The following is a 21,361-nucleotide window of genomic DNA, read 5'->3' on the forward strand; positions in this document are numbered from 1 at the left end:
AATCCTCCAGACTCCTCTGTCCATGGGATTCTCCAGCTAAGAATACTAGAGTGGGTTGCCATGCCCTCCTCCAGGGGATCTTCCCACCCAGGGACTGAACCCTCATCTCTTACAGCTCTTGCGTTGCAGGCCAGTTCTTTACCACTCGTGCCACCTGGGAAGCCCCAGCGTGAGCTCTTGTCAAACCTGGGTTCAAGCTGGAAGAATCATCGATTTTCCATGAGAGAAAGTCATCAAGATATCTGTCCCCATTGCTATATGACCTGCCACCAATGTGAAAACTACCCCCCCACCCCAGATCCTGGGGTTTCTAGAAGTTTCTAGGACAGGTAACTGGAGGTGTGGATTACCTGAAAGGGCGAGTTTACTTTTAAAAGCAGCTACCCATCTAGGGGGTTGCACAGAGTCGGACACGACTGAAGCAACTTAGCAGCAGCAGCAGAAGATGAAAACCCTGTCTTCCCCTCAGACAGAAATTGAGGTTTTCTCCAGCGAAAAATCAAGTTAAATTTCCTTCCGCCAAAGCCCCTCCCCTGTTAGGGACCCCTGAACCATGGTGACCACTGTGCCAGAGTCACGTGATGCCCTGGAGACCAAAGGGAAGCTGGACTCTGAGGACAGGGGAGCTAATTACACCCTGGGGTGTGAGCACAAAAAGACCCCAGTCAGAGGTTAATTTATTGGGTCCTCGCCTCTGCCCCTCCAGGGGGAAAGCCGGATTTGGCCAAGATCTTTAAGTACCTCCCAGGAGCAGTCACTCCCTCCGGTTAGACCCAATCCACCAGGAAAGACTGGTAGTGGGGGGAACGTGACCCGAGGTGGGGGAAGACCCAGGGGTGGGGTTCCATGGGGCTCAGGGGAAGTCTCCAAGGAAGCCTCTCAGACTGTCTCTGGGATGGGGCAGTGTTCTGTTTGTGGTGTACCTTGGAGCAAGGCCCGGCCAGAGGTGCCTCCTGGGCAAGGGGGTGGGGGTGGGGCGATGCTGGGAGGAACGGCTTGTGTACAGCCAGGAGGGACAGAAGGTATAGTTCGGTCATCCATCCATGACTCTGTTTAGCCAAAATTTATTGCTCATCTACCTTGAGACAGCCAGGAACAAGACAGACCCCACGGACTGCAGCACGCCAGGCTTTCCTGTCCTTCGCTATCTCCCAGAATTTGCTTAAACTCATGTCCGTTGAATCAGTGATGCCATCCAACCATCTCATCCTCTGTTGCCCCCTTCTTCTCCTGCCTTCAGTCTTTCCCAGCATCAGGGTCTTTTCCAATGACCGACTCTTCACATGAGGTGACCAAAGTATTGGAGCTTCAGCTTCAGCATCAGTCCTTCCAATAAATATTCAGGACTGATTTCCTTTAGGATGGACTGGTTCGATCTCTTTGGTGTCCAAGGGACTCTCAAGAGTCTCCTCCTCCACCACAGTTCAAAACCATCAGTTCTTCAGCACTCAGCCTTCTTTATGGTCCAACTCTCAAATCCGTACATGACTACTGGAAAACTGAAAGTAACACAATATTGTAAATCAATTATGCTCTTTAATTTAAAAAAAAAAGAAAGAAATAGACCAACAAAACAGTGGGACAGAATAATGAGTCCAGAAGTAGAAATTTATTTTGAGTTAGCAGGGGAGAAAGAGGATTTTCTAAGCATAGCTAGTGTTAGGAAAACTGGACGGCCATTTGGAATAAAGGACTAAAGTTCTTTACTAAAGCAGAGTTCTCTACTTCCTGCTTTGTATGCCATTACCTTTCAAAAGGATCACAGTTGTACATTTAAAAACAAATTAATAAGTGTTTAGATAAAAAGAGAAGTAATTGTTCTTTAGTCGCTCAGTTGTGTCTGACTCTTTTGCACAACCCCTTGAACCATAGCCTGCCAGGCTCCTCTGTCCGTGCGATTTCCCAGGCAAAAATACTGGAGTGGGTTGCCATTTCCTTCTCCAGGGGATCTTCCCGACCCAGGGATCAAACCTACATCTCCTGCATTGTAAGGGGATTCTTTACCGTTGAGCCACCAGGGAAGCCACAATATCTTCAGTTCGGTTCAGTCGCTCAGTCATGTCCGACGCTTTGCGACCCCATGAATCGCAGCATGCCAGGCCTCCCTGTCCATCACCAACTCCGGGAGTTGATTCAAACTCATGTCCATCTAGCCATCTCATCCTCTGTTATCCTGCCCCCAATCCCTCCCAGCATCAGAGTCTTTTCCAATGAGTCAACTCTTCACATGAGCTGGAGCCTCAGCTTTAGCATCATTCCTTCCAAAGAACACCCAGGACTGATCTCCTTTAGAATGGACTGGTTGGATCTCCTTGCAGTCCAAGGGACTCTCAAGAATCTTCTCCAACACCACAGTTCAAAAGCATCAATTCTCTGGTGCTCAGCTTTCTTCACAGTCTAACTCTCACATCCATATATGACCACTGGAAAAACCATAGCCTTGAGTAGATATACCTTTGTTGGCAAAGTAATGTCTCTGCTTTTCAATATGCTATCTAAGTTGGTCATAACTTTCCTTCCAAGGAGTAAGCGTCTTTTAATTTCATGGCTGCAGTCACCATCTGCAATGATTTTGGAGCCCAGAAAAATAAAGTCTGACACTGTTTCCACTGTTTCCCCATCTATTTCCCATGAAGTGATGGGACCGGATGCCGTGATCTTCGTTTTCTGAATGTTGAGCTTTAATTCAACTTTTTCACTCTCCTCTTTCACTTTCATCAAGAGGCTTTTGAGTTCCTCTTCACTTTCTGCCATAAGGGTGGTGTCATCTGCATATCTGAGATTATTGATATTTCTCCCGGCAATCTTGATTCCAGCTTGTGCTTCTTCCAGCCCAGCGTTTCTCATGAGGTACTCTGCATATAAGTACTCTGCATATTGTACTCTGCACAATATCTTATTTAAGCCTAAAAATAATAATAATAATGAGGAGGGAGGTGCTATTATGTTCCTCCCCATTTTTATAGACGAGGAAACATCATCTAGAGGTCAATAACCAGGCTAAGTTCACTCCACTGGCAAGTGACACAGCCCAGGTTTGGAGCCCTGGCTTCCAAGATAGGCTGTTACCCAAGATACCACCCTGCTCCCCTACCTCTTCCATGCATGATTAAAATAAGTGCAAAGCCAAACAGTCATGCGATCCCATCATTCACATAACAACTGGGCAATAATGCAAAAGTTTAGGGATGCCCAGTGCTGGAGAGGGTTTGGGGGAGCAGGCTACCGGCTGTTCCTTGTTTGTTTGTTTTTTTAATAAGAATAGCATGATGCATTCAAAGTGCTGAAAGGGAAAAACCTGCAACTTAGCAGACTCTACCCAAATGTCCTTAATAGGCATGGAAATCAGTACATCCTCCTGAGAGTGACATGGTTCTGGCCATCAGTTTAAAATACACTCATCAAACTGTCCTGAGGGATGCCAGGACTGCTGATTATAGTGCTTTTGTAAAAGGGAGGTGGAAACTGGAAATAGTCTTCCAAAGATTTATGTGACACCATAGAAAAGAGCACTGTGCGGTTGTCAAGATAAAATGGATCTCTGAGCGCTGATTGTCAGGCCATATTATTAAAACCTTTTTCTTGAAAGGTAGGTGTATCATACGTGTTCAGCTGGATCCATTTTCACAAATGGAATCCACCTGTGCAGCCTCCTAAACGCCTAAGGCTCCCCCCAACCAAACTCTATTCTGCACCCTGCCCATCCCCTGCCCATCCCCTTCCCCATCCGCCTTGCAGAAGTTTCATCCAAGCCATATTATTCAGGGAATAAACCGTGCTGCCTAAAAAAAAAAAAAAAGATGCATTATGATCTCTTTTGTTGAATATTTTATAAGAAGAAATAAACATACATTTTTATGTTAATAAATGCATACAAATATACTTGTTTTAGGAAGTTACAGGTACATATATTTATTTGATAGTGATGACCCTTAGAATGGGAATGGGGCTTCCCCAATGCCTCAGCTGGTAATGAAGCCACCTGCAATGCAAGAGACACAGGAGACGTGGGTTCAACTTCTGGGTCGAGAAGATCCCCTGGAAGAGGAAATGGCAACCCACTCCACTATTCTTTCCTGGAAAATTCCATGGACAGAGGAGCCTGGCGGATTATAGTCCATAGGATCGAAAGAGTCAGACGTGACTGAGTGACTAAGCTTGCACGCTCACCCTTAGAGCTTGGGACTGGGTGGAGGGCACTGGAGGCCAGGTGAAGGGGGTATAGGGGGCTTTTCAGCTGTCCATACTTTATTTTGACTGCTTGTACTTTGTCAGTTTCTAACCATGCACTCATATTGGATGTTTTGTTTGTTTGGCTGGACCTGCAGCTTGAGGGATCTTAGATCCCCAATCAGGGATCAAACCCATGCCACCTGCAGTATAAGCTCGGGAGTCCTAACCACTAGGCTACCAGGGAAGTCCCATAATGGGTGTTTTTTTAAGTAGTCAATATTCAGTCATAAAATGATGTGAAGTGCTGATATACACTACATGTGGCTGAACCTCAATGCAGGAGACCTCGGTTCAATTCCTGGGTCAGGAAGATCCCCTGGAGAAGGGATAGGCTACCCACTCCAGTATTCTTGGCCTTCCCTTGTGGCTCAGCTGGTAAAGAATCCACCTGCCATACAGGAGACCTGGGTTCGATCCCTGGGTTGGGAAGATCCCCTGGAGAAGGGAAAGTAAGAGAAGCCAGGCACAAAAGGCCACATATTGTGTGATTCTATTTATATGAAATGTCCAGAACTGGGAAATCTGTAGAGACAGAAAGTAGATAGTGGTCGTCAGGGCTGCAGGGAGGGTGAACGGGTTCCTCTAAGACTGTCACATTTCTACTGCTTAATGAGTTCAGGGTTTCCTTTTGGGGTGATGAAAATATTCTGGATCTAGATAGAGGTGGTGGTTGCCCCAAACTGTGATTGCTAAATGCCAATGAACTGGACACTTTAAAATGGTTAATTTTATGTCTTGTGAATTTCAATGCTATTTTAAAAAATTGTAGTAAAAAAACTCTAGATCATGGACCTTTTCAGGGGGAGGTGATACTATAGACATTCTCGTTTATACTTTTCCCTATATTAAAAAAGCCACAAGGGACTTCTTTGGCAATCCAGTGGTTAAGACTCCGCCCTTCCAGTGCAGAGGGCACGGGTTCCCTCCCTGGTCAGGGAAATAAGATCCCACATGCCTCGGGGTGAAGCCCCTCACCCCCTAAAAAAAGCCACAAAGCCAAATGCCGTCGTTGGCTGCAGACACCACATCATCTCTGGCTGCCGAGTAAACGAGCCGTGCTGCAGATCTTGGAAGAAAGCTTTTGCTGTCCTCTTTTGATGTATATTTGAGTTGTTGGTTTTTTTTTCTTTTTCATCAACGTGTTTTCAGTTGGAAAGTTTTTAAGCTTCCCAAGGGTCAGTTTTTAAAATTCCAGCCTGGGCTCTTCTACTCTTGCAAAACTGGAAAAGCAAGAGGGTTTGCAGAGAGTACAAGTCTGGTCAGCTCAAGTAAAGTAAAGCCCTGGGGCCCTCACCTCAGTGGGAATGGTGTGGAACATTGGTCAATGTGTAGCTAATGTCAGAGATTAAGGCCTGCTCTCAGGCTCCAGGCTTGTTCTGGGTGTTTCCCCTGTGACTTTCACACTTGATAAGAAATGTGAGTACTTACAGAACGTTCAAGGGCAAATCTCTGAAGCAAAACTTTCCCTCCCACTGTTTTTCCATGATTCTGTACGCCCTTAACTGAAGCATTTCCTATGAGGGCAGGCTGGCTGTTTTTAAAACTGTCAACATGTAGGAATAGGGAGGGAAACATCCAAAATAAACATGCAGAAAACAGAGAGATAGGTCAGTCGTGCAAGAGGCCTGGCTGCAGGACTATTTATCTGATAAATATTAAACTGTATGATGAGCCTGCGATAATAACAATAGTTCGGTACAGACTGAAGAAACAGAGCGACCAAAATCTACAAAGAGTGAAGTACAGGTGGAGTTTCAAACTGGCATGGGAAAGAGGAATTATGCAGAAAGTGGTCTTGGGACAATAGGTAACTGGGGAAAAAACAGCTCACTCCTGATATCAAAATAAATTCCAGATGGATCAAACGTAGAAAATAAAATTGCAAAAGTTGCAGAGGGAAAGTTGGGTGGATCACTGATCATCTGGAAGGGAGGAAGCTTTCCTTTTATAAAATTATTTTACAATGTTGTGTTAATTTCTGCTGTACAGTAAAGCCATTCAGACGTATATATTCTTTTTTAGTGTTCTTTTCCATCATGGTTTATCATAGGATACTGAATATAGTTCTCTGTGCCATACAGTAGGACCTTGTTGTTTATCCAGTCCATAAACAACAGCTTACATTTTCGAATCCCACCTCCCACTCCATTCCTCCCCTAGGCCCCTCTTCCTTGGCAATAACAAGCCTGAGTCTGTTTCATTGATAGGTTAATTTGTCATATTTTAGATTCCACATATAAGTGATATCATATGGTATTTGTCTTTCTCTTCCCAACTTATTTCACTTAGTATGAGCACTTTTCACTTTCATGCATTGGAGAAGGAAATGGCGCCCCACTCCAGTGTTGTTGCCTGGAGAATCCCAGGGACGGGGGAGCCTGGTGGGCTGCCGTCTATGGGGTCGCACAGAGTCGGACACAACTGAAGTGACTTAGCAGCAGCAGCAGCAGAGCATCTCTAGTTCCATCCATGTTGCTGCAGATGGCATTATTTCATCCTGTTTTATGGCTGAGTCGTATTCCATTATGTGTATCTTCTTGATCCAGTCATCTGTCAATGGACATTTAGGTGGCTTCTGTGTCTTGGCTATTGGAAGTAGCGCTGCTGTGAACACTGGGGGCATATATCTTTTAGAATTAGAGTTTTCTCCAGATATATGCCCAGTAGTGGGATTGCTGGGTCATATGGTAATTGTATTTTTAGTTTTCTGAGGAACCTCCATACTGCTCTCCACAATGGCTGCACCAGTTTACATTCCCACGAACCATGTAGGAGGGTTCCCTTTTATCCACATTATCTGGAGGGGAGGAAGATTGTCAAAGCTGAGTGGACTTGCAAAGTGCAAAGATCTTATTTAAATGTAGGCAACCCTGAGACCCAGTAAGGGGCTCCAGTCTGCTGTAACCCAAAACCATCAAAGAAAGCCTGCTTCTTCACCACTGTGACTAACAGAAAAGTTAAAGTTTTTACCTGAGGGGAAAAAAAATAACATTAAGTCAAAAGGTAGTGACAAATTGGGGACAAATAGGGATTTTGTGCCTCCCTTTTCGTGCTCATTAAATGATCAAGAGAAAGAACAGATGAGAAAAATAGGCAAGAACCTCGAATTGGAAGTTTATTGAAAAACAAGTTTCCACAGTAAACGCATAAAAAGAGGCTTGACATCACACTTACAGAAAGAGTGCATGCTTGATCAGTCGTGTCGGACTCTTGGCGACCCCATGGACTGTAGCCCGCCAGGCTCCTCCGTCCATGGGATTTCTCAGGCAAGAATACTGAAGTGGGTTGCCATTCCTTCCTCTAGGGGATCTTCCCGACCCAGGGATGGAATCTGCGTCTCTTGAGTCTCCTGTGGTAGCAGGTGGATTATTTACCACTGCGCCACATGGGAAGCCCAGCTAAAGAAACAGTCATGAGATAAGAATGGACTGAGATAAGGATGACCTGAGAGATCAATGGAATAGAGCCAAGAGTCTAGAAAACAACCAGGACCTTCCTTTGTCCATGAATCTGACTGAGAAACGTTCAAAATTGTGTAATGGCCAGTGCTGGCCAGGGTGTGATGAAACAGAGTCACTGTTAGTGGGAGTGTGAACTGGTTTAAAGGCCATTTGGCAATAGCTGTCAAATGTTCAAAATGACTTTTGTTTGGACTCCCAGGGAACCTGTTGCTAGCAGTTTTCTCCTGCAACGTAGTCTTAAATGAATCCCGTGGTAACTCCTTCAAGGGGGCTTCCCTGGTGGCTCAGACAGTAAAGAATCCACCTATAATGCAGGAGACCTTTTTTCATTCCCTGGGTCAGGAACATCCCCGGGAGGAGGGCATGGAAACCCACTCCAGAATTCTTGCCTGGGGAATCCCACGGACAGAGGAGCCTGGCGGACTACAGTCCAAGGGGTCACAAAGAGTCAGACTCAACTGAGCAACTAACATTTTCACTTCCTACAAACTTTTTAGCATCACATTGGGTCATTTTCTAACAGACGAAACAGCCCAGAACTGAGGCTGGTTCGTGCAGGTGAGGAAAGTGCAGTTGGTATTAAGGAAGACCTGGTGGAAAGAAGGTTCCAGAACCTTAAACCTGTGTATAAAGCCACAACGGGGTGTAGACAACTGTGAGTTCCGCCAGCGTCACACATTTGCCCACTGGAAAAGTCCTCGTCTTCACGTAGTTGACAATGGCACTGACCTCGAACACACATAATCCATCACACCCTCAAAGGGTGGAACCTTGTGGGCAGGAAGTTTATGGAGAAATTCGGGGATGTGGTTGGTTGGACCAAAATGGGAGTGGGGTGGTGCGGAGAGCACACAAAACTGAGCCCCACTGTACTGAGCAATCGGTTTTTTAGAATAAAGTAAGTTCTCTATATACAAGCCTTCAAGTTGCAAACTTTCAAAGATGCGTGTCCCAACGTGTGTCCCGTCAACGCCGGGTGTGTGTGAAATTGCTTCTCGCCCTCCGTCTCCTATTGCTGACGACCCTTCGGCTCTACCATCTCCCACCCCTCCTCCCTCCTCCCGTCAGTAACTCTTCTTGCTTGTTCATTCAACGCTAGCACCTGTATGCCAGCTGCTGAACTGTACTATTGTACTTTTCAAGGTACTGTGCTGTAAGATTAAAAATGTTTTCTTTATTTTTGTGCTTTTTTAATGCCGCATTTGTGCCAAAGTATTATAAACCTATTATAGTATAGTACTATAGACTAGATTGTGTTCGTTGGGTACCTGGACTGTCTTTGTTGGACTTATGAACTCGATCTCAGAATGGAACTTGTTCATATGTAGGGGACTTTCTGTATGTGTCCAGGGTCCTGGCTGTCATGGTGATTCCTCAGAGAAAGGCAACACTGTACTTAAAAAAAAATAAATAAAAAGGTGAAATTACCCCCAAACCACATTTACAGATATTGCTAAGTTAACCAGATTTTTCAGCTGTTATTGGCAGCATTTCCTACCATTTTATGGACAAATATTTGCACTTCTTATAAAGCCTCTTTGTCTTGGAAGGTGTATCCCTGTGGATGCTGGTTAGTTTTTAAACACTTTTGGTCTGGGCAGGTCCGTGCCTGCAAAACTCCACCAACTATTTCCACAAAGTGCATGCCTTGTCACGCTCAACTCCAGGACAAGTAAACCTCAGGCACGGCCGTCCTGGAGGAGGTTCCAATCCCTGAGTAATAATTCTATAAGAGCCAGTGAATGTGTAACCGCTGTCTCGTGATGGCATGCTGTGGGGGACATAAGCTGGGTGCCTCCCTGTGACTTTGACATTCAGGCTAAGCAATGTGAGCAGCTGAGATTCCTACTGACTCTGAAATGAAAGTTCCCCATTGTTCACCACCTGAAAATTGACATATGCTTGCTAGATAAACTGTCGAAAATTGTTACCGTACGAGAGTAACAGATAAGTTTTGAAGAGGCAAAATCTATGGCGGAGGCAAGATTAAGCCCTATCAGATAAGAAAATGCACCATCAATGGGTAATCATCCTAACCACTTGGGGCCCACAAGTACCAGATTTTCAGTTTTGAAGAAGGCAGTGTTGCGATTCAGCAGGCAAGATAAGGATCACATGTCCAAACCTTTCTTTGGAGACTGAAGGGATAAAAGCTAGATTTCTGTGTTCCTTTCACTGAAATCCAGATGGATCCAAAATTGAAAGGCAAACCACGAAGACATGAAGCACTCCACGAAAAAAAAAAATGGTGAATCAAAGCATGCACTTAAAAGAAAACAAAACCAAACAAAACACGTACTTAGAAGTTGGTGGAATCTTTTTCTAAGCAGAAAAACAGAACTCAGAAACTATGAGGGGCAAACTTGATACATTTGAATTTTAAAGCTTGGATGCAATCAAAGAATCAAGAAGTCTAAAATGCTGACTGACAGACTGAATGCATAGATTGGAAATCATTCCATTGATGTGTTTTTTCTTCCTTCCTCCATTTCCAAAACTTATTCATTCCTGTATTTTTTTTTTTTTTAACATTTTCATGGTTGTTAAATGAGCTGGTCTCAACTTGCTTTTCAACAATGTCCCAGCTCTGGTAACAATTTTCTTTGCTATTGTTGTTAACAATTTTTAAACAGCTGTCAGTTCTAATCTCTGTTATACAGATCCAGAAGGATTCAAAGTGGTGTGGTGGGGGAATTTTTTCTTTTTTAATTTCTGATCAAATTGTGAAACTCTTCTCATTTCTAATATTGGTAATGCAGATCCAGGAGGAGTCAAAATGGTGCAGTGGGGTGAGGTGTTTTTTTTTTTTTAGTTTCTGAGCAGAATTGTGCAACTTGTCATTTCTTACCACAAATGAGAAACTCACAAGCGAAATACTCTGAACTTGCCAACCTGAAGCCATCTAGAATAGAAAACCATTGTGCTCAAACTTGTTACCCAGGCATTTGTTACCAAGTTCTTAGGTCACAAGGCTGAATAAATCCTTAGCAGATGCTCTTGTCGGTTTTTGGAGCCTGAGGAATGTGAGAGGTGGCAGCTGCTGGATTAAACAATCTCACAGGCGCGGGTGTGCCAGTATGGGGCTGTTCCGACATGGCTGAAAGTGTTTTATTCAGTGACAGATTTACAAGAGCAATCAGAGATGCAGAAAAAGGAAGGGGGGGTGGAAAGAAAAGAGAATCACTGTGGCTGCTGCCAATAATATGGTCTTGGCTTCCAACACATTTTATTTTTAGGTTGTGGTGGTTTGGTTTTTATTTAATAAGGAACCATATAAAGAAGAAAATGAGAAACGACCCATTAACCCACTGCTGAAATAGCCCCTGTGGACTTTAAAAATAAGGTAAGCACAGTGTTAGACATTCAAGCAGAGCAAAATTGAAAATAGAAAGCACCCACCCCATCACCCTTCTCCTCTGCCTCTGCCGAAGCCTAAGACCATAGCATGTCCTCATTTTTCCTTCCAAAAGAGAAGAAATGTTAATGAATATCCCAGCACATCTCTCTATGTGTGTGCCTTGTGTACTGGTGTGTGTGTACACGCGTCTATGTCCATATGTCGTATGTACATGTGTGTAAGTGTGTGTATATTTTTGTGTGTATGTGTATATAGATGCATATGTATTTATGAGTATTCGTATGTACATGGTTGGTTGTGTACACGTGTATATATGTGCCTATCTGTATGCATTTATGTTGGTGTGGTACATGTGTGTGTTTGTGTATGTGTGTGTGTGTGTGTGGTAACAGCAGAAGTAGCCAGACAAATGTCTTCGTGTATGCTTATATATCACACAGGATCTGTTAAGAAATATTAGCAGTTCCACTTTCCAGATGGACCCAGAATCCATCTACTTTTTTTTTTTTTACATTTACTTATTTGTTTGTTTATTTAGGCTGTGTTGAGTCTTTGTGATTCCAAGGCTCTAGAGCACACAGGCTGAGCAGTTGCAGCACATGGACTCTAGCTGTGGCACACTGGCTTAGGTGTCCCTCCGTATGTGGGATCTTGGGGCTTCCCAGGTGGCGCTAGTGGTAAAGAACCCGCCTGCCCGGGTAAGAGACAGTAACAGACACAGGTTCCATCTTTGCATCGAGAAGATCCCCTGGAGGTGGGCATGGCAACCCACTCCAGTATTCTTGCCTGGAGAATGCCATGGACAGAGGAGCCTGGCGGGCTACAGTCCATGGGGTCACACGGAGCTGGACAAGACTGAAACGATTCAGCACACATGCAGATGTAGAATCTTAGTCCCCTGACCAGGAAATGAACTCAAGTCCCCTGCACTGGAAGGTGAATTCTTAACCACTGGACCATCAGGGAAATCCCTTTAACTTTTCATTATTATAATTAGAGAAATACTGAGAATGCCAGTAGTTTTACTGCATGCATGCCTGCTCAGTCGTGTCCTACTTTTTTTGTGACCTCATGGACTGTAGCCCACCAGGCTCTTCTGTCCATGAGATTTCCCAGGCAAGAATACTGGAGTGGGTTGCCATTTCTTTCTCCCTAGGGGATCTTCCCAACCCAGGGGTGGAACCCAAGTCTCCCGAATTGTCAGGCAGATTCTTTACTGCTGAGCCATCTGGGAAGTAAATGGACATTCAGTTCAGTTCAGTTCAATTCAGTCGCTCAGTTGTGTCTGACTCTTTGCGACCCCATGAATCGCAGCACGCCAGGCCTCCCTGTCCATCACCAACTCCCGGAGTTCACTCAGACTCACGTCCATCGAGTCAGTGATGCCATACAGCCATCTCCATTGCAAATAACAGAACCACAGTTCAAACTGGCTCACATTAAATAAAATTTTCTTACAAAGGGACTTTTCGTTTTCCCTGATAGCTCAGTTGGTAAAGAATTTACCTGAAATGCAGGCGACCCTGGTTCAATTCCTGGGTTGGAAAGATCTACTGGAGAAGGGATAGGTTACCCACTCCAGTATTCTTGGGCTTCTCTTGTGGCTCAGCTGGTAAAGAATCCACCTGCAATTTGGGAGACCTGGATTGGGAAGATCCCCTGGAGAAGGGAAAGACTACCCACTCCAGTATTCTGGCCTAGAGAATTCCATGGACTGTATAGTCCATGGGGTTGCAAAGAGTTGGACACAACTGAGTGACTTTCACTACAAAGGGATTTTTTTGGCTAACAGAATTCAAGGATAGTCTGACTTCAGGCATGGCAGAATCCAGGTGCTGAGCAATGGTCTCCCTCTGTCTCTAGAGTTTTGGGGGCATTGGCTGTATTCACAGCACAGTTCCAGCAACTCTGGGCTTCTGTTCTCCCAGATTCATCCAGGGGAAAGAGGAAAGAGAGACCCCTCTCTGAGTCACTCTAGGAAAAGCCCCAGGTCGAGCTGTTCGTGACTGAGTGGGTCGTGTGCTGACCCTGGGACCAGATATAGAGTTCATGCCATGGGAATAAAAGGGAGGAGATGGAGAGAGGCATGATTTCCTGAGGAACATGAAGGTAGTGGTTCTAAAGGGGATGCTAGCTAGACCAATATGCATTTCACCACATCATCATCATTATATTACCTGTAATTGTGTTTTATATTATTGTTTTAGGATTGTGCAGCGTGACGCAGATTCCTAGTAGTTCTGCAAAACCAATTCCTTCTTTTGCTGTGCACACCTCTGGAAGACACTTTCCTAGCCTCCTTTGCATTTGAGTGTGACCACATGACTGAGTTCTAAGCCACAGGACATGAATGGAAGGGAATTTAAACCTCCTGCCCATGATTTTCTAAATCTGTTCCTCTTTCAAGCCAGCTGGAACAGAGATGACCCCCAGAACCTCAGAAGCCAAATGTTGAACATGGGGGAGTCAGAAGGTGGAAGGAACTTGGGTTCTTGGAGTTCCTTGAGAACACCTTGAGGAAAATCACCTGCAATGAAGAACAACTGTGACTTTACGTGAGCAAGAATAAATTCCTAACACTGAGTCATTAGACATTTTGGGGTTTGTTTGTTACAGCAGCTGATGTTACCCTGACTGACTGATACAACAGGAGAAATGAAGTTTATGGTTTCCACAGGTGAAGTCTACCTCGTAGAAAGATACATATTCCTTTCCCAGCTCCGGACCTACAAGTCACAGGTAGATTCTGGTGTAAACTTCATAGAGTCTCTTTCCAGGGAAGACTGATAGCAAACATCTTCCCCTATGTATTGACTGCACGGAGTTAAGAGGCTGTATTTATTAGGCTATTTTACTTTTAGTCTAGTAGCTTAGGATTCTGTTTTTTAATTTTTAATTGGATGGTAATTGCTTTACAGTGTTGTGTTGGTTTTTGCCATAAACGAAGTGAATCAGCCGTAAGCATGCATATTTTCCCTCTTTCTTAAATCTCCCTCCCACCCCAGGCTTCTGTTTTTAAAAAGCTGAATTGGCTCTTGGAAATACACTGTGGGCAGAGCAGGGTGGTTTCATTGTTTGTTTGTTGGCACTTTTAGGACAACTGGGAATGTAAATGGTTCTGTCTCTGACTCTGTCCTTTCTGTGTGTCTCTGCCTGTTGGCTTTATCTTTTGAATCTGAGACCAATTTTTGTTTTTCAGGAGAAGCTCCTGGCACATTATAAGCTCACATTCCCCAAATTCTTTTTTCCAAAGAAGAATTGAGGCTGTTCTCTCTGGTCTTAAGGTCTGAGAGCCCACCCCTTCCTGTATGTCTGTCCTGGCACCTCCAACAACTGTCTGGGTAATGCTGAGTTTCAGCCCATGGCTCTCTGGGCCAGTTTCTCTTCAGTAAAGAATGTGTTTGATGGCAAATACTAGGAAATGATGATATCAATAAATAGGTACTTATTTTTCTCACATAACACAAAATCTGGAAGAAGATAGTTTCAGGTATTGTTCCAATGACATCTGATGTCCCAGGTTCTTGGTCTTTCTGCCTCATAATCCCTTAGAGTGTTGACTTTCATGGTCATGACTGTTGCCTCATGACCACAGGATGGCTGCCACAACTCTGACCATCACATCTACAATCAAGGTAGGAAGATTCTTGTTATCAGGGACGGACACAAAGGTTTACCAGAAGCTTCTCAGCTGACTTCTGCTTTCATCTTTTTGGCCACAATGGTGTCACATGACTGTGAGTAGAAGTCAAGAATGCTGGAAAAATGAGTCCCTAATTTCAGCCTCAAAACCAGAAGTGGGTAGTGAAGAAAGGGGCAGGGAACAATTGTTGGGTTACCATAGTAACCACTGGAGTCCAGTGTCATGACTGTGATGAATAAGGGAGTGTGAGAGAAGGAAACAGAAGGTCCTGTGAGGGGTAAGGATGATTCCTCTCTCTGGGGACTAGGATTTACAGCCTGGGGGACAATCCATGGTAAGCTGTGACTCTGAAATCTTCTGTGACAAGGGAGAAACAACAGCAACAACAATAATAATGCAACAGTAATAATTAGAGTCTAACATATGTGCCAGGCACCTGCTCTACAAACACAGCCTCGTTTATTGCTCCAACAAACCCAACTATTATTCCTATGATTGTAGCTTGACTGGGATCACGAATTTACTCTTATTCCTCGCAGTGTGTTCCCCACTCAGCAGCCAGAGGGAATCTTTAAAACTGAAGTCAGATTGTGTCTCTCTCTATCTCACTCCCAATAAAAGCCAGAATCCTTGGGACTTCCCTGGTGGTTCAGTGGTTAAGACTCTGCACTTCCAATGCAGGGGACGCAGCTTTGATCCCTGGTTGGGGAACTAAGATCCCACATGCCACGGCCAAAAGATTTTTTAAAAGCCAGAGACCTTGCCTTGGACCCAAAGCCTCAGACAGTCTGTTTTTCCTCCACCTGCCATCTCTCTGGCCCTATTTCTCCCTACTTCTCACTGCCAGCCACACTAGCCTTCTTGCTTTTTTCTCTTGAAAACTCCAGGCATGCTCCTGCCCCAGGGCCTTTGCACTTGCTAAAACCTTCTGCCAAGATTTTTTCCTGATTTCCACAAGACTTGCTCTCTCACATCTTTCAAGTCTCTGCTGAAATGTCCCTTTCTCTACAGGGTTTCCCTGACCCAGTCCCCCAGCTCTGTCAGGCCCCCTTCTTGATTTGTTAGCTAACCGGCACTTACCACCATCTTATCGCCCACAGAGTTTATTCATTTCTTTTTTTTTTTCTCCTTCTCTAGAATGGAGATGGTCCCTGATGGTCCAGTGGCTAAGATTCCACGCTCCCAATGCAGGGGGACCAGGGGTCACAACTAAAAACCCTGCAACAAAGATCCTGTGTGTTGCAACTAAGACCTGATGTAGCTGAATAAATATACAAAGGCTTCCCTGGTGGCTCAGATGGTAAAGAACCCACCTGCAATGCAGGAGACCTGGGTTTGATCCCTGGGTCAGGAAGATCCTCTGGAAAAGGGAATGGCTACCCACTCCCGTATTCTTGCCTGGAGAATCCCATGGACAGAGGAGCCTGGTGGGCTACAGTCCATATGGTCGCCAAGAGTTGGACACAACTGAAGCACGGAGAAGGAGATGGCACCCCACTCCAGTACTCTTGCCTGGAGAATTCCAGGGACGGCGGAGCCTGGTGGGCTGCCGTCTATGGGGTCACACAGAGTTGGACACGACTGAAGCGACTTAGCAGCAGCAGCAGAAGCACCTTAGCACATAGCATACACACATATACATACATACACACACACACATATATATATATTTAAATGTTTATTTTAAAAAATACCCTTCATTACAATGCTGTGATGACTCAGTTATCCCCAATTTACAGACTAAGAAATTGAGGTCCTAGGAGATAAAGAAACTTGCTCTACCAAGTTTCTGCTATGGCAGTAAATTACTGTAAATTCATTCAAAGGACTGATGCTGAAGCTAAATCTCCAATACTTTGGCCACCTGATGCAAAGAGCCGGGTCATTGGAAAAGACCCTGATGCTGGGAAAGATTGAAGGCAAGAGGAGAAGGAAGGAGGTGGCAGAGAATGAGATGGTTAGGCAGCATCACCGATTCAATGGACATGAATTTGAGCAAACTCCAGAAGTCAGTAGACAACAGAGGAGCCTGATCCTATAGTCCATGGGGTAGCCAAGAGTCAGACACCAAGCAGCGACTGAATAACAACAACAACACAACAATAAATCACCACAAACTCAGCAGCTTAAAACAGCACACATTCATTGTCTTAAGTCCTGGAGCTGAGCAGTCTGTGCAGGTCAGCAGGGCCATGATCCTTACGGAGCTCCGGGCACCACTTTCCTGCCTTTTCTAGTGTATAGGGGCCGCCTGCACTCCTTGGCCCAGAGCCCTTTCTTGCATCACTTGGAACTTGGCTTCCCTCCTTCTCTGACTCTGACCCTCCTGTCTCGCTCTTTTCTTTACAAGGAATCTTCTCAATTCTGTTGGGTATCCACCTGGATAATCTAGGTTCCTCTCTCCATCTCAAGATCCTTAACTTGGTCACATCTGTGAAGTCCTTTGCCACGGGAAGTGACGCGCTTGCAGGATCAGCATAGCAATTGGCTTTGGGGGACGTTATTCAGCCCTCCACAGAGCCTCAAGTTACATCCAGAAACTTGGATGTAACTCGCAGCACTGACATTCAAACTCCCATCTGGCTGACTCCAGAGTCCCGGGCCTGTCTTAGTCGCCAGAACCGTGGGCGGGGACCTGCCACAGCCCCACCCCCGCTCCTGTCCCCGCTGTCCCCCCACTCCCACCCCTACTCAGTCCCGGGGGTTCAAAGCAAAGCTTCCAAATTCTGGGTCGTGCGTTCCCTCATTCCCTCTGTTCCCCCCGTCCCCACAGCTCCCCACCCCCGGCCAGTGGGCTCCCGCTCCTGGAGTGGAGCTTGTTTCCTTTGGACCTCAGCCTGTGAACACCCTTCCAGGCCCTTCCCTCGCCCTCAGCCTGGGGACGTTCAGCTCCAACGGCACCAGGTGGGCGGGTTGGAAGGACCAATGGGCCAGACGGCACCAGATTCCAGAGTGCATGGAGGATTTGTAGATGGGCTGGGGCCTGGGGAAGGGCCCCCTCCCCACCCTGCTGCTCGTCCAAATGCCATGGCCTGCCACGAGGCAGGGAGAACTCCCACAGCCAGCCTCCTCGATTTCACAGAAAACAAACCTCAAACCTCAGATGCCTAACCCTCCTGTTTTTCTAGAAAATTTTCCTCTCCAAGACTGTGGCTGGTGATTCTCCACTGTCCTCGAACCTCCAAGTGCCCCCACCGAGCCCGAATCCCCAACTGCTGAGTACACATCTTCCTTTGTTAAGAACAGAGATGAGACAGGCAGAGGTATTATGGGGTAGGGTTTGAGTCCGGATTCTGCAGCCCAACTGCCCAACTCCAGGAAGACTTGCCTCTTACCAGCTATGTGACCCTGAGGAAGACACTTCCCCTCTCTGGGCCTCAGGGCTCTCATCTGCAAGATGGGGGTGAAATTATAACCATATCTTTCTCTGAGGATTTTTTCTGCAAATAAAATGAGTCATATTTGCAAATTGCTTAGGACAGGGTCTGGGTGTGTTAGCACTATATAAATTTTTGTTTAAAAATAAAATTAAATTAAAATTTGCTTCTTTAGAATCTCAGCCTGAAATTCGCCTTTGCCAACATTTACTTGTCTTTCTCTTCTGTTCTTGGAGGAAATGGCCACACTTCCACCAGAAGCCAGTCCCTTCTCTGCAGTGGAGTCCCATCTCCCCTACTCGGGGAAGGTTCCATCTCACACTAACCTGTTTAACAGTCTCTCTTGCATCAATCATTTCTTGTTTTTTTAGACTCCCTTCCTGACCCCCACCTCCAGCTACCACCTCTCCTTTCCTTTTTTTAAAAAAATTTTTGGCATGCTCGGAGACATGTGAGATCTTAGCTGCCTGACCAAGAGTCAAACCTGCTCCCCTCGAAGCGTAAGTGCAGTGTCTTAACCACTGGATCACCAGGGAAGTCCCTCCCCTGTTTTAAACACCTTCAAAGAACCACCATCCTTGGGTTTGGACAAATATACCTTTCACTCACTCTTCCAATCCTCAGTATCTGATTCTTGTCCCCACTTCTCAAACAGGGTGACTTTTACCAAAGTGCAGAGGCTTCCGTCGTGTAAAGTCAACAAAACAGCTGCTTCTCTGCCCTTATCTGGCCATCCTCCCCTTCCCTGAAATCCTCTCTGCTCTGTGCTGGTTAAATTCTTACTTTGAAATAATTTCAAGCTGACAGTTGAGGTGCAAACCAGGACTAAGAATTGCATCCCTGTAATTTTCTGCCGTGTATAAATCATCATCCCCCTCCGCTTTCTCCCCAGCCCTCCCTTTTTCTTCCTGTTAGGAAATGTGTCCCTCCCCTCAAAATGATATATTGAAGCCTTGAAGTCATAATCCCCAGTCGCTCAGAATGTGAACTTATTTGGAAAGAGTGGTTGCAGACAGAATCAGTTGAGTTGAAGTTTTACTGGAGTAGAACGGACTCCAAATCCCATGTGACTGGTGTCCTGTAAGAAGACAGTCACATGAATCAAGACCAAGGCACACGTGACAGAGGGAGAAATGGGAGCTGTGCGGTTGTAAGCCAAAGAAAGCCTGGGCTTGTCAGCAAACCACTGGAAACAGACTTCCCTGGTGGTCCAGTGGTTAAGAGTCTGCCTTCCAATGCAAGGGCTGCAGGTTCAGCCCTTGGTTGGGGAACTAAGATCCACTTGCCAGCAGCATGCGTGTTAAGTCACTTTAGTCATGTATGACTCTTTGGACTGGGGCCCGCCAAGCTCCTCTGTCCATGGAATTCTCCAGGCAAGAATCCTGGAGGGGGTGGCCATGCTGTCCTCCAGGGGATCTTCCCGATCCAGAATTTGAACTAACGTCACAGCAACTAGAGAAGCCCTGGAGTGTCCCAGCTCGAGAAATCCGATGCGCCTTGATGAAGACCCTGCTGCTACTGCTGCTGCTAGTCGCTTCAGTCGTGTCTGACTCTGTGCCACCCCAGAGACGGCAGCCCACCAGGCTCCCCTGTCCCTGGGATTCTCCAGGCAAGAACACTGGAGTGGGTTGCCATTTCCTTCTCCAATGCATGAAAGGGAAAAGTGAAAGTGAAGTCGCTCAGTCATGTCCGACCCTCAGCGACCCCATGGACTGCAGCCTACCAGGCTCCTCTGCCCATGGGATTTTCCAGGCAAGAGTACTGGAGTGGGGTGCCCAGTGCAGCCTAAATAAATAATAAAATAAAAATATATAAATTAAAAAATCACCAAAAGCTAGGAAGAGGCAAGGAGGCAAGAATGACTTCCTCTAGAAGCTGCAGAAGCATGGCCCTATTGATTTCAGACTTTTGGCCTCAGAAAAGTGAATGAATATATTTCTATTGTTTTAAGCTATCCTGATTGTAGCATTTTGATATGGCAGCCCTAGGAAACTGACACACTCCATACCCCATCCTTTTCTCTCTATATAGTATTTTTTTTCAGAACTTTTTGGGAATAAGTCATGCTTCTTTACCTTTCAGTCTGTCAGTGTTCCTTCCCTAAAAATAAGAGGGGCTTTTTCTCACAGAACCATGGGAGTTATCAAAAATCAAGAAATTCAGGACTTCCCTGGTGGTCCGGTGGTTAATATTTCACACTCCCAGTACAGGGGCTAAAATTTGATCCTTGGTCCGGGAGCTAAGACCTCACATGCCACCCGGCAAAGACTAAAAATAAAAATAAATGAAATAAAAGAGAGTAAGACCTAAATTAAAAACTATTCTTTTGACCAGACCAGAACCACTGAGCTCTAACCAGATTCTCTTCGTCGGGGTTGAGACCCGGGCGCTTCCAAGATGCCAGCTTACTACTCTTCCTTCATGGACCCTGACACCACACTCATTGGAGACGTGGCACTGTTGCCCATCAGAAATCAGTTCAAAGGATCTGCCCTAGAGAGACAAGAGACAGATACTGTGGATGAAGCTATCTGTTACTTTAAGGCCAATGTCTTCTTCAAAAACTATGAAATTAAGAATGAAGCTGATAGGACCTTGATATACATAACTCCACGTTTCCGAGTGTCTAAAGAAACTCCAAAAGTGCATTTCTAAAAGCCAAGGCGAGAAAGAAATGTATACACTGGGAATCACTAATTTTCCCATTCCCGGAGAGCCTGGTTTTCCACTTAATGCCGTTTACACCAAACCTGCAAATAAACAGGACGATAAAGTGATGAGGGCCTATGTACAACGGCTGAGGCAAGAGACCGGACTGAGACTTTGTGAGAAAGTTTTTGACTCTCAGAGTGATAAAGCCAGCAAGTGGTGGACTTGCTTTGTGAAGGGACAATTCATGAACAAGAGTCTTTCAGGACCTGGACAATAAAGGCAGCCTTGGGCAGACACTGTCCTCACAGCTGTGGGCAGCATTTACAGCAAGATGTATGCAGTCCTTTGCCTTTATTTCCTAAAGTTTTATACAGAGGAGAGAAGAGTGTGTGTCTTTATTTGAAGAGCTCTTTATCAAGAAATTTGGGGTGAGATGGGTGGGGAACAATGAGTTGTTGACTGGTGATTTGAAATGTCTGCAGTATTAAGCTGATGCTTAATAAATAATGGTAAAGAAAAAAAATACTTTTTAAAAATTCAGAAAGTTCAACATTAGCACCACACGCTTATTCAATCCAAAGTCCATATTCAGTCTCGTCAATCGTCCTAGTCATATCCTCTCCAGCAACTGTATTTT

The 21,361-nt window shown here is 45.3% G+C and overlaps 2 long non-coding RNA genes and 1 pseudogene across 6 annotated transcripts; 2 read left to right on the plus strand and 1 right to left on the minus strand.

Moving 5' to 3' along the window:
• Window positions 1–1,048: 1,048 nt before the first annotated feature.
• LOC147354091 (uncharacterized) lies at window positions 1,049–7,955 on the minus strand. Its single transcript, XR_015146212.1, has 2 exons — window positions 7,408–7,955; window positions 1,049–1,499 (listed from the first exon to the last, which is right to left on the minus strand). It is a non-coding gene; the product is annotated as an uncharacterized LOC147354091 (long non-coding RNA).
• A 136-nt stretch (window positions 7,956–8,091) lies between these two features.
• Window positions 8,092–15,979, plus strand: LOC147354092 (uncharacterized). Of its 4 annotated transcripts, none has more exons than XR_015146209.1 (4): window positions 8,092–8,837; window positions 10,931–11,037; window positions 13,260–14,789; window positions 15,833–15,979. It is a non-coding gene; the product is annotated as an uncharacterized LOC147354092 (long non-coding RNA). The 4 variants fall into 4 exon arrangements; XR_015146211.1 differs by having other exon boundaries at window positions 13,669–14,789; XR_015146208.1 differs by lacking the exon at window positions 8,092–8,837 and having other exon boundaries at window positions 9,527–11,037.
• Window positions 15,980–19,080: 3,101 nt separating this feature from the next.
• On the plus strand, window positions 19,081–21,102 carry LOC147354093 (actin-related protein 2/3 complex subunit 3 pseudogene; annotated as a pseudogene). The gene has a single exon (XR_015146213.1). The product of XR_015146213.1 is annotated as an actin-related protein 2/3 complex subunit 3 pseudogene (transcript).
• Window positions 21,103–21,361: the final 259 nt, after the last annotated feature.

This window comes from Bos grunniens, chromosome 18 (genome assembly GCF_055505025.1).
Source record: "Bos grunniens cultivar Pamir isolate PY7600 chromosome 18, Bosgru_T2T1.0, whole genome shotgun sequence".
Lineage (NCBI taxonomy): Eukaryota > Metazoa > Chordata > Mammalia > Artiodactyla > Bovidae > Bos > Bos grunniens.